General features: G+C 39.3%; 1 pseudogene; it reads right to left on the reverse strand.

The window, feature by feature from the left end:
* Nucleotides 1-10,010: 10,010 nt before the first annotated feature.
* LOC112077784 (major histocompatibility complex class I-related gene protein-like) overlaps nucleotides 10,011-13,747 on the reverse strand; it is a 10,507-nt pseudogene continuing 6,770 nt past the window's right edge.

The following is a 13,747-nucleotide window of genomic DNA, read 5'->3' on the forward strand; positions in this document are numbered from 1 at the left end:
AGCTGAATACTTCACTTAATCTACATGCCTAGATGTCTTCAGAGACAGGTCTCCTGAAACTTCCGACCTATACTCTACATGTTAGATATAGTCATAGGCAGACACGGCTACAGTGAATATTCACTAGTCTACATGATGATCTATGTCTCTGGGCTGTGAGACGCCCGAGCCGTTAGCTAGAAGGTGCTTGATGAACATTCCACATAATCTACATCCGCACTTGTTGATGTATGGTCATAGATACAGGTGCCTATGCGAACATTCCTAAATCTACATCTGTTTCCATATCTTAGAGACAGGTGCGTGAATTATTCACTTCTGCATGTGCCTATGCTTTAGACAGGCTGCCTGGCCTGAACATCGCACCTAAGTTATAATAGTGCAATGTCTTAAAGACACCGCTGCCAGTGTAATAATTCAGGAGAGACAAATTTTTTAAAAAATAACATAGTCCACATATACTGAGTCCGTTCGACTTGCAGACTAGTGTCACATAGAGTACAGTGGTGCCTAGCCGACTGACAGAATTCCACTGTCAATAATAGTCTACTGTTGTATGCTCTTAGAGCATCAGTGCGCTGCTCCCGCTGAACATGCCTCGATACTAATCTACATGTTGATAGCCTCAATAGAGACAAGCTGCCTGCCTATTGGTATTACGTCCCTTGTGGGTATATATTTTTTGATGGTCGTAACATTCACCTATCCTACATGTGATACTGTCTATTAGAGACCCAGGTGCTACGTGAACATCCGTTTCAGCCTAGTATCCTTACATGGATTGAGATTAGGTCCATAGGAGACCATGTGCTGTGAATGATTCCAATCGACACATAATCATTAATTGTTGATTAAGGATTCCTTAGAGACATCTGTGGTTGTCATCGTGATAATCAGCTAAGAATGTCGATTGCTGGAAGGTCGAGACGTTCCTTTCTTTGTAAAGCTTTTGGTAGCGAAGCAACATTGTTGATTCTCATACAACTCTATTACTATAGGGCCCAACATCCTTAATTTGAAAGGAGGGCTTAATCCAAAATAACTTTTTTTCAATTTAAATTGCAAGAAACAACAAACAGACATAGTATCCTGCTCTTTCCAAATCAATGGTACAATGTTATTACTATACAAACAGCTTCAAGAGCTATTCCAACAATCTATGCCGGGGTAAACTATCGGAGCGAGAGTTCTGGCTTAGACTATTAATGACCAAACGTAGTAGACACTGAACTTCACTCTGGATTGCTCCCGCTTTGTTCCCCAGCTGAGGAGATCGGCAGATGCAATAGAACAATGCAGACAAAGTAATTTATATGAGAAGACGGGCATGCTTGGCCTTGGCGACCACCATGTGATAAAGCCTAGCATCGATTAACAGGTGCCTCCTTAGTGTAATAGACGGACATTGCAGTTGCTCATATTTACGGGGTGTCCACGATCAGCACAGTCTCTTGCTTGTCAAGCCCAGCTAAGAGACAGGAATGGGCAGGATCTAAACTTCTTTTGGGCTCAAAACTCAAGTTTGACAATTGGCCAGTCAAGAAAGACATCTGATTACTCTATCTTCAGTTCTAATCAGAAAGGCAATATCACCTACTTGCGATTGGTGGAGGCCACCCTTCTACCCGGGCATCACTCTGCAGAAATAGAGGAGAGCACCATGGAACAGCGCTGGGTAGGCATCGACCAGTAGTGCCACTGCAACTACTTCCTCAACCCGGTTTGAACCTTGCCTTTGATCCTCCTGAATACCCAATGACTATTGTAGAGACAATAACATGTCCCTGTTTGTGATGAGAGCGCATTAAACATCGCCAAAGTTATAAAGAAAAGGTTGCTATACCGGATTCAAAACCACAATTAAACGCTAACGGCTGCCTGGTACCTAACTCACCGAATCTCCGAGCGAAACTTCAACTTCCAAGCCCAAATGTGGAAGACAATCTGCCTCGCAAGTGCCAAAAGCCACACAACTCACACCTTTTTGTGGCATGTGGTGTTCTAGCATGTCGCCATGCTCGATGCAGACCAATATCTGCCAAGAACCGACTCAGTCTGCCAGAACCTATGACCAAGACACAATCAAGGCGTATTGGAACCCTGACACAGGCTCTTACTTCATGATCGTGATCCCCCACCACATCCACCCTGTTGCGTGGTGTGGTCTATTAAAATCAGTACTAATATACAAGATTGGATGCTGACGACAATTTGGCAATGAGCTGTAACTGTCTTTTTTTTTTGGGGGTGGGAGGAGTTAGAGTTTCTTTTCATTCAGCGCATAAATTAACTTGTGACAGAGTGTAGTAGGACGTCAAATTCCATGTCCCGTATGCAGTCTGTGACCGCTCGCATGACAGCTTATTGGTAGCTTCCTTACCAATGGTTATATAGGCTGACCCAGAGCCCTATGCAAGATGCCAACAACATCCCGGCTTACTGAAACCTCCTTTCCGTGGCATTATTCCAAAACCAAGAGCTGTCCCAGGGGTAGCCGAACTACTTGCAGATTCATTTTTTACTGTCCAACGTGCTAAAGCTGTCTCTGATGTATCTCCTACCAACCAGTCACTTTGAGAACATGACTTTAATAGGAAACATGAGTAAAACTGTAGGAACTTGTAAATGCTGAAGTGCTGTATAAGAGTCAATTCTAGTACAAGGAAAGAACAAGTTAGGTTTTAGAGGATGTCTCATGAACCATATTTGTATTCATACATTCCCACATAGTATGAACCCATTTTGGAGAACTGTTTCTGGACATTACCAAGGTGAAAAAATGGTAATTGAAATGTATCCATGGTGGTCACCTTTGTAGGCAAAGGGTGGTATGTGTGAGAAGTAGACGATAAAATTCAAAGGAAAATATTAAGCCTGTTGTTATATATGTAGTGTGATATCTTAATAATCGTGCTGGGAGATGTTCCAAAGCCAAGCAATCTATCATGACTCTATTTTCCAGATTTCAGTTAAAAGTGTTCGTGGGAATAGGTGGTGTATAGAATGGCAAGATAATCGCGATATGTGACTACAATAACGCTCTCACCAGCTCTCCGAATGTTTTATGCAGTAGCGGGATTAGAGTAAAAACAGGAAGACTTAATATTATCCGTTGTGTTGTGTCTATGATTTGGGTTGACAGTTTGGTATCTAATGCTCAGCTATGAGCATTTATAAGTTATATTCTTTCCAGAATCCAAATCGGATCTACTTTCATTTATGTTGGTAAGTCCAATAAACATGCATCATGTAGCAACTGCAAAATGTGTGTTTGCAATGATGAGGCAAATAACCAATCGTGAGTGATGTATCGCTCCAAGAAATGTGGCTCTGAATACATCAAATACATTTTTTTTTAGTTTTGTCACCCTATATATCACAGTGCCATATTTAGTGAAAGAATGTGATATGTGCTGTGTTAAGGTGATGAATAGCTGCAGTCATTAATCTGTGTAATGGTAAACCTTACGTTTTGATATATTCTATTTATCAGACTCTCTGTTCGCACAGGATTTCATTGCCCTAATATGCTAATTTATTGACTAGAAATATCGTGGATTGCATAGGCAGTGATCCTATTGTTTATCACATTTTGTTTGAGTGTTAAAAGCTTGAATGTTTCACATAATCAGTTACGCTGTTATCAACACACTCAGTCGTTTACGACGTTCTTTGCCGTTTAACAATCTTCTAAACTCTTACTTTGGTATAGTGATCTAAGTCCTTATGCTAAAATGCTAACTATTCGCTGCGATCTAGCACTCACGTTTTTAAAAGGTCTTATCATCTTTCATCAAAACACTCTCAAAGTTTACACAATAACCACTATCATGATGTGCCTTCCGATTGCACAATTTATAGGCATGCCTGCAATTTAGATATGCATTTATTTTTTATACATTGTCGATAATTGGCGCGTATCTTATTGAAGTGAGAATAACTTAACATTTCACCATGATGTAGGTAATTAAAGATAATGCTAATGAAAACATGTTTTAGATCTTCATTAGGCCTGTACGTGGTATAAGTTATTTAGGCATTATCACATGGCCCTTGCTGATAATTGTCATAAAGATGCAAGAGATACTTCATTACTTGTTTACAACATTGAGGTCTAGATTATTTAATGGATGATGAAAGTTATCAAAACATTCTTTTTTAAACACTGAAATGCAGTTGCTGTGATGAAGGAAACCACTGACTAACTGCACTGTTCTAGTTATCGCAAGAAACCTGCTGGGTAAATCTCTGTCGATGTGGTTGGAGGACAAGCAGCCGGCATTCTAAAATCTGCTTATCTGGTTGAGGAAGTGACTCTTAAGATCTGTAACGAGTATGCAGTAATAATGTCTTAGGTGTCAAGCACATACCACCCAATGTTTCTTTCGTCTGAAACGGATTGTTGGAGTTACTTAGGCTCAGGAAGCTTTAAACCTAAGCAATGATAAAATACTGTGTATAAATGCAAACATTGGACTATATGCAAATTGCCCATGCTCAGGTATACTACCTGAACACTCACTGTAAATTTAACTTCTAAGTAGGTCCTGCCCAACCCGGATCCGGGAGCACCCCTCACATGTAAAAAGCTGACCTAGCATAGCCTAGGCATAGCGTCACATAATTACTGAATGTCATACCTAAATATCATTAAATCACAAGTCCAGACACCAGATTGATCAAGTTCGATAAAGACCTCAAGATCTTGTCTGAAATCCAGTTGCATCTCTTCTGATTTTTTAAAATGTTTGTACAAAGGTTGAAACACAATATGTAACTCTATTAGCTAACCACGGATAAGCAAAGACACAACTTGTGATTTCTCCACACATTTGTTTCCATGGCAAAGATCGGGTCTCGCCACTGCTTGAATTCCACAAAATGTCGACCTAAATAATATGGCTATATATAAGCCACAACCAAAGAAAACCAACTTCATACATGATAAACATCTGTACAATATTTTAAGAAATATCAAAAATAATGTCATATTGTATTTTTTTAGAATAATCAGTGCATATTTTCATAGGTTTATGGCATTAATTCACAATTAATCTACAAGGATCATAGACAGCTGCAGAGTCTTATGATCGATGCAGTGTCCTAGACAAATACCGAATGACCGACTGTCAATTACCTTAAATACTCTTCCTAAAAACATTTCTGAATAAATACACAGGCTTGACACATAACTAGCAAATGATAATCGACCAATTCAATCTTTAATCTTGTTCTGAACATACACAAGATCCATACATTAATAACTGATTTTAATATAAATGTAATAATAACACATGGAGGACCATATTGCTATATCTTATAATATGATAACCACAAGAAGGCAAAATGTACCCTCACCATCTAAATTTTCTACTCCATTCCCAAGTGTGCTTTTTACTCTTCATCTCAGTTAGCTATCACAATTCGACTAAATAAAGATATATATAAGCCACTAAATCCAATGAAACACAACTTTCATAGTAGTTCATAGATGTCAGTTCTTCTTTACATTTTTTATTTTTTTTAGTCTATAACCTTTATCTTAACCAGGTAGGCAAGGATTGAAGAAACACGTGTATGCTCATTTACAATTGCGACGGCCCAACAGATAAAGCAAAGGCATGTCGACAACATACACACAAACACATAGTCTACACCATGGAGGTAATAAACAAAACCACATAGTCAATAATTACATTGTGAAAATAATAATGTTCTATATACAGATTGTGACAGCAAGTGATAACGCAGTATGATAACATATTTATGTATTAGCATATGTTTTTTTAGAAACATTTGCATTTTTTCAGGTATAAATCATAGTTTACCATTGCGTCCACCACATCAAAACTTCTAACCAAAGCGACTAGAAATAACACAGAGTAGCAACGAGTCATGGACTATAACGTTATCCTAATTACTCATCTCTAAAACATTCTTAAAATAAACACAGCGTGCATGCAATTGAAAGACACAGATTCTTGTGAATCCAGACAATATTTCAGATAGTAGTTTTCTAAGTGTTTTCGCGAAAAACACAATATTCGTTATATTAGCGCATACCACATGAGCTAACATACACCCCAGCATTGATTCAAGGCAAAAAGGCGATAACGTTATCACCACCAAAATATATTACATTTTTTCACTAACCTTCTCAGAATTCTTCAGATGACAGTCCTGTAACATCATATACAACACATGCATATAGAGTTTGTTCGAAAATGTGTATTTAGCATCACAAATCGTGTTTCATATGCAATGTAATCAGTAACAAACATGGCATGCATTCTGGCAGGCGCCATCTGGAGAAGCACTAAGTTACATATTTATCGATTAGATTGACAAAAAAAATACAGGTTGGACAGCTAATGAAAGATGCATTAGTTATTAATGCAACCGCTGAGTTAGATTTTTTAAAATTAACGTTACTAGACATACAGTGTGCGTTACAGCCAGACTAGTGCCGCAACAATGGACGACAAATGCTTTACATTTTTCCACATAAATCGGAATAAAATCATAAATAGCTCTTACTTTTGGACGAGCTTCCATCAGAATCTTGTGGCAAGTTGTCCTTGTCAAAAGAATCGTGTGCTTTGTTGTAAAAACGTCCTCTTCAACTCTCGGAACTAGCAGCTAACAATAGCTATGTCGCACAGACATGCCCAAATGGCCAAAGTGCAATACTAAGGAAATACGAAAATAGCAATAACTCGAACATAAAACTGATATAACTCGGTTTTAAATAAACTTAAACGTTATGATGTTTCTAACACCTATATCAAATTTAATTTCAAGACGGACATATCTGAGCCGATAACTGAGCGTTTCAAAATGCTATCCTGAGGTCTTGCGTTGCGTAATGGCGGAAGTCGAAAAGAGAGCGCACTTCGTTCCTTGGGGCTTTATAAAGCTCTGAGAAATACGTAGAGACTCCAGTTCCACTTCTCATTGGTACTGACATCCAGGGGAAGGCGGTGTTGCAGTTCATTTCGATCCATAGGGCACACACAGGCTTTAAACTGATCTGAGAACAAGAAACTATTTTCCTGACCTTCGCATGTCCTGTCATGATCTGCTGTAGAAAGAGTTCTGTTCACCCACAGACATAATTCAAACGGTTTTAGAAACTAGAGATTGTTTCTATCCAATAGTAATAATAATATGCAATTGTACGAGCAAGAATTGAGTATGAGGCAGTTTAATTGGAGACGATATTTTCCAAAAGTGGAAACAGCACCCCCTGATATGAGAAAAGTATACAGACTAGAGGGAGATAGAGAGTTTGGTGACGTCGAGAACAGAATGTATATGTTTTTAAATAACATTCTTAGAATGTTCTTTGAACACTCATGACTTTAAATAGAACCACGAGGAAACCTGTCGCAAGAAAGACATGCATATTGGGCAAACACAGATAAAAACCGATGGTGTTCCTCAATTGTATAGTAGAAGACCTGAAAAACGTATCGGTGGATATCTATTACTTTAAATATAGAACCAGAGAGAAACCTTATGCTGAAGGACTGAAATTCCAACCTAAGAAACATATGGTTCTCAGAACGTTATGTGGTAGCTGGGTATCCTGCACCATTCCCAGAACATTGTGGGAGGTTGTATGCAAAATAACCATAGAACAACCACGCTCTCACCAAGCTCTAAGAAACATATGGTTCTCAGAACGTTATGTGCTAGCTYGGTATCCTGCACCATTCCCAGAACATTGTGGGAGGTTGTATGCAATATAACCATAGGACAACCATGCTCTCACCAAGCTCTAAGAAACATATGGTTCTCAGAACATTATGTGCTTGCTGGGTAACTGAATCACTCACATGTTGTGTCTGCCCTCATGGCTGCTCCAGCAGTCATCTTTTCATTGTGAATTGAGCTCAATTGTCAAAGTTTTGTCATTGTTCAAAAATAATATTAGAGACTACATTTACTGGGGAGAGGGGCTGGTCCAACTCAAGGTGTCATAAAAAAAATATGACAGCCAGTTGTAGACAATAATTATATAAAATATATGCACCAAAATAAATCCACCAACAGGTTTCTGTGCCAATTTGTACCCTGATGAAGACAGCTTGCCTGTRGAAACGTTGGTAAATTAAATATTTTTGCWTCTGAGCTCTTAGAGCTCTCCTTTATTTTTAAGTTTTCTACTCCGCTAGCCAGCACCTCGCCTAAATAGGTGTGCGTTTCTTTTTCTTCTAGATTGTTCTGTGCCAATGCACCACACAGCCAATAAACAAAAGATACCGACTTCGGGCACTTCAATATCATGGTTTGCGTTTTCAACCCCACAATAAATATACTATGCCAATCTCAACAAACAGAAAACACATCCTTCCGTACATTGTAGGCTTAGCCAGTATCAAAGGTTTGGCAATCTCCAAATGTCATTAAACMTTTTGGTGTTTTGTAACAGATGTCTCGTTCCATTCATCAAATTGCCGCTGTACAGTTTGATTTTATTTGTCAGTCAAAAAAATACATACAGTGCATTCAGAAAGTACTCAGACCCCTTGACTTTACAGCCTTATTCTAAAATGGATAAAACACATTTTTTCCCCTCAACAATCTTAACACAATAAGTATGTCAGTATGTCAATCTCAACAAACAGAAAACACATCCTTCCCTACCTTGTCAAACTGTTTGGTGTTTTGTAACAGATGTCTCTTTCCATTCATCAAATTGCCGTTGGATTGATTGATCAATTGATTGATTTTATTTTACAGTAAAAAAAATATTACAGTGCATTCGAAAAGTATTCAGACACCTTGACTTTTTCCACATTTGTTACTTTACAGCCTTATTCTAAAATGGATTAAATAAATAAAAATCTACACACAATACACCATAATGACAAAGCTACATTTTCTTGCAAATATATACAAAATTAAAAACAGAAATAGCTTTTATTACACTGTATTTGACTGGGATTGCACAATAAACTCTGGGACTTATTTTCATTGTGGTCCCTATTTGCTGCAGCATATGCTACAGTAATGTAAGGGCTAAATGGGCCTCTAATTTACACATCTCCATGTGGCTTTGGGCATCACCTCAATGTAGTTATTATCCTTATATGTAGCTAATGAATGATGGCCTATGTGTAAGGTTCCAACTTCTAGCCTGTTTCTTGCGCAGTACGCACCATGCACTCCGTTGGCCCCTCTACTTCAAAAATGCTCTTAGCTCTTGGACTCCCAGGAAAATCTTGACTAGAATAGCTTGCTGGAATAATTCATTTTTAGCATTTCTTATACTAATACATATTGGAAGCTGGATGGATGCAAGCTCTTGTTGGCTGAATGTTAAATACAGCAGCCAATAGAACTCACGGCACAAGGCTGGGGAGTTTGAAAGAAGAGAGAATTCGGGTGACTGTAGGCTATAGCAGTTATTTGTTCAGACATGTAACCATTCAATCTTTTGTGAAGAGAAAAAGAAGCCATCTGCATCTTAATCTATATTTTCAATCACGTCATTACAATGATGAAGTTCAGGACAAACAAATATGTAATTTAACTGTTGAAAACAAGGAATAATGGAGAAAGAGAACATAGGCTAATATGCATGTTGCACAACATTAGGGGAAACATTATGAAAGGTATGCATGCATCAGCCTACTAATTATAAAATGTAAACAGGCCCTATTATAATTCAATATTAAAATCAAATTGAGAGCCTATAATTATAACTTTGTAGGCCGCATGTCCTGCACCAGCAATGCATGTTCTCTCCCAGGTTCATGGTTTGAAAAAGGTGTGTAATTCCAGTCCATACAATACAATACAGTAATACAGTGCGCAGTCCTACAATATTAGTTTACTGGAGCTTGTTTCATTTACTTACCCAATAGAGCATATCCTCCCCTGTGCCCAATAAAAAAAACTCCCCAAAGCAAAAAAGAAGAAGTTGACAACCCTCCCTTTTGGACCCGCTCCTCCACCCAGTAAATTATGATATGTCCCTTTATGTTGCAGAATCTGAAGAAAGGTTATTTCCTCCGCCATTTTGCAAGTTGTGACAATGCTGTGATGCGGTGCTCTCCTCCTTTTGACACAAATGAAAATGCAATAGAATAACAATCAGCAGCATCACCAGTAGAACTGAGAGGGTGGATAGGTGAACTCTCTCTGCCCAGACTCCACCTGACATCCAGCTTTGTGTCCAGACTGAGGTGAGAGGCAGTACAGGTGTAGCTGTTTCTCTTCTTTAGCTCCTCAGTACTGACCTCCAGACTCTTCCTCAGCTGGTAGTCTCCATCTCCACTAGGCAGCACTCCCCCCCTGTCAGCTCCTGTTCTGCCACTGGCTGGCCGTCTCTCAGCAGGGTCAGGTTGATGTGGCGGGGGTAGAAACCAAACGCCAGGCAGCTCACCTGGAGCCCTCCAGAAACCTCTTTTTTTATCAACCTGAGTCTGGGAGGAACTTTACGCATCACAATTCTTCTCTCTCTTCAGGAATGTTTTTCAGTGTTTGATGCATGGAAGTAACCATTAATCAAAAGTGTTCTGAAATGCTTGCTCATCCCATCCCATCCTAGTAGTTTCCCAGCATCATATGTAAATGTGTTGTGTTGAAAATTACGTTCGATCTGTATAAATGGCATTGAAAGTGTTCTTTGACATGATCATGGCTGGTTCACCATTGTCCAACATCTCACAGCCAGCCATTCTTTGCTGAACTTGAACACCTCTGTGAGATTACAGTGGTGTTTTAGCTGAAGTCTCTCTTTATATCTTGGTACGATAGTTCCAAATACATAAGCTCCGTCCTGAGCTACGTCATCATGTATTTTGTCCGTTGGGTTAAGTCCACTGTAGATAAATTCTTTCATGTTGGAGTCATAGTAACCCACTTGAACATCATCRAACATCACCACAACCGTAAACTCAGGGAAAGGCGTCTCTCCYATGATGTYTGTTGCAAGTGCCCACAGAGAATGTGATCCTGAACCTGAAAGAGGAGTMATATTATCCACAGTTATGGACATTGAGAGCTTGGGACAATAAGGTTTTATCTGCAAAACTATGATTTTGAGATAATTGGCTTTAAAGTTTCAAACCCTCATTGGTTTGCATGGTGCCAGGAAGTGTTCAAAATGTAAAAAACAATACTCACTCACCCTCAGAAATTGTAAGAAAGCTAGTTAGTGCCTCCCAAAGACATGATTGACATTGGGAAAAGAGGTTGGGCTATCAGCTTATCATTGATGTAAATCAAAAACTGTATTTTACACTGATTGTGATTTACCTCTCTGTCTTTATGCCTCTCTCTCTCTGCTGTATCAGCCAATCAGACTGAATATTGATAATGATGTAGGCTAAATCAAGTGTTATCAATGATAATTCAATCTTATGCTGCTGTGGCAGTACTGTTGATATTTTAACTAGGTAGTTGGCTACACACCCTCGACTGGTGACCTCATCTATCAAGTCATGCACATTTGGATACTGGGCACGCGCCATATCTGTGCAGGGCAGACTGGGGGGAAAAATGCACAACCGGGGATGTGTGCAAGCTCAGTACAGAGCATATCAACAGGCGCAACCAATGGAAGGGGTAGGGGGTGAGGGGTGGCAAACTTGACGACTTGCGGACAGTGGGTCCGAACAACAATGACAAAACATTACTACAAACAAAAATACATTTTGGGGGAAATTATGCCGCCACCCAAAAGGGCAGGACACTTTGGAGACTGGAAGGGAAAAGGGGCATGTGCTCTGCACAGGTAGAGCCCTATCTGTGCAGATGACTGGTGTCAGCAATCCTGATCTTGTACTCTTTTCAACTCAACAACATGAATTGGGGCATTTAGAGTACTATCTATGTAGAGAATATTGAACAGAGCAATGCTATGTCAATAACTACAGTTGTGACTCACCACCTGGATTTGGTCTTAAACTTCTTCAGGCTGCAAGCCCGAGGCCGGGTACAATATGACAACAGCCACTTCAAGTGCAGGGCGCGAAATTCAAAATATATTTTTTAGAAATATTTAACTTTCACACATTAACAAGTCCAATACAGCATTTGAAAGATAAACATCTTGTGAATCCAGCCAACATGTCCGATTTTTTAAATGTTTTACAGCGAAAACACCACGTATATTTATGTTAGCTCACCACCAAATAGAAAAAACGACAGACATTTTTCACAGCACAGGTAGCATGCACAAAGCCTTGTACTTTACAGCCTTATTCTAAAATGGATTAAATAAATAAAAATCTACACACAATACACCATAATGACAAAGCTACATTTTCTTGCAAATATATACAAAATTAAAAACAGAAATAGCTTATTTACACTGTATTTGACTGGGATTGCACAATAAACTCTGGGACTTATTTTCATTGTGGTCCCTATTTGCTGCAGCATATGCTACAGTAATGTAAGGGCTAAATGGGCTCTAATTTACACATTCCATGTGGCTTTGGGCATCACCTCAATGTAGTTATTATCCTTATATGTAGCTAATGAAATGATGGCTATGTGTAAGGTTCCAACTTTAGCCTGTTTCTTGCGCAGTACGCACCAATGCACTCCCGTTGGCCCCTCTACTTCAAAAATGCTTCTTAGCTCTTGGAACTCCAGGAAAATCTTGACTAGAATAGCTTGCTGGAATAATTCATTTTTTAGCATTTCTTATACTATAACATTATTGGAAGCTGGATGGATGCAAGCTCTTGTTGGCTGAATGTTAAATACAGAGCCAATAGAACTCACGCCGCAAGGCTGGGGAGTTTGAAAGAAGAGAGAATTCGGGGTGACTGTAGGCTATAGCAGTTATTTGTTCAGACATGTAACCATTCAATCTTTGTGAAGAGAAAAGAAAGCCATCTGCATCTTAATCTATATTATTCAATCACGTCATTACAATGATGAAGTTCAGGACAACAAAATATGTAATTTAACTGTTGAAAACAAGGAAGTAATGGAGAAAGAGAAATAGGCTAATATGCATGTTGCACAACATTAGGGGAAACATTATGAAAGGTATGCATGCATCAGCCTACTAATTATAAAATGTAAAACAGGCCCTATTTATATTCAATATTAAAATCAAATTGAGAGCCTATAATTATAACTTTGTAGGCCGCATGTCCTGCACCAGCAATGCATGTTCTCTCCCAGGTTCATGGTTTGAAAAAGGTGTGTAATTCCAGTCCATACAATACAATACAGTAATACAGTGCGCAGTCCTACAATATTAGTTTACTGGAGCTTGTTTCATTTACTTACCCAATAGAGCATATCCTCCCCTGTGCCCAATAAAAAAAACTCCCAAAGCAAAAAAGAAGAAGTTTGACAACCCTCCCTTTTGGACCCGCTCCCTCCACCCAGTAAATTATGATATGTCCCTTTATGTTGCAAGAATCTGAAGAAAGGTTCATTTCCTCCGCACTTTTGCAAGTTGTGACAATGCCTGTGGATGCGGTGCGTCTCCTCCTTTTGACACAAATGAAAATGCTGAATAGAATAACAATCAGCAGCATCACCAGTAGAACTGAGAGGGTGGATAGGTGAACTCTCTCTGCCCCAGACTCCCAACTGACATCCAGCTTGTTGTCCAGACTGAGGTGAGAGGCAGTACAGGTGTAGCTGTTTCTCTTTCTTTAGCTCCTCAGTATGACCTCCAGACTCTTCTCAGCTGGTAGTTCCCATCTCCACTAGGCAGCAGCTCCCCCCCTGTCAGCTCCTGTTCTGCCACTGGCTGGCCGTTTCAGCA

The sequence above is a fragment of the Salvelinus sp. IW2-2015 genome, unplaced genomic scaffold, assembly GCF_002910315.2.
Source record: "Salvelinus sp. IW2-2015 unplaced genomic scaffold, ASM291031v2 Un_scaffold4914, whole genome shotgun sequence".
Classification (NCBI taxonomy): Eukaryota; Metazoa; Chordata; class Actinopteri; order Salmoniformes; family Salmonidae; genus Salvelinus; species Salvelinus sp. IW2-2015.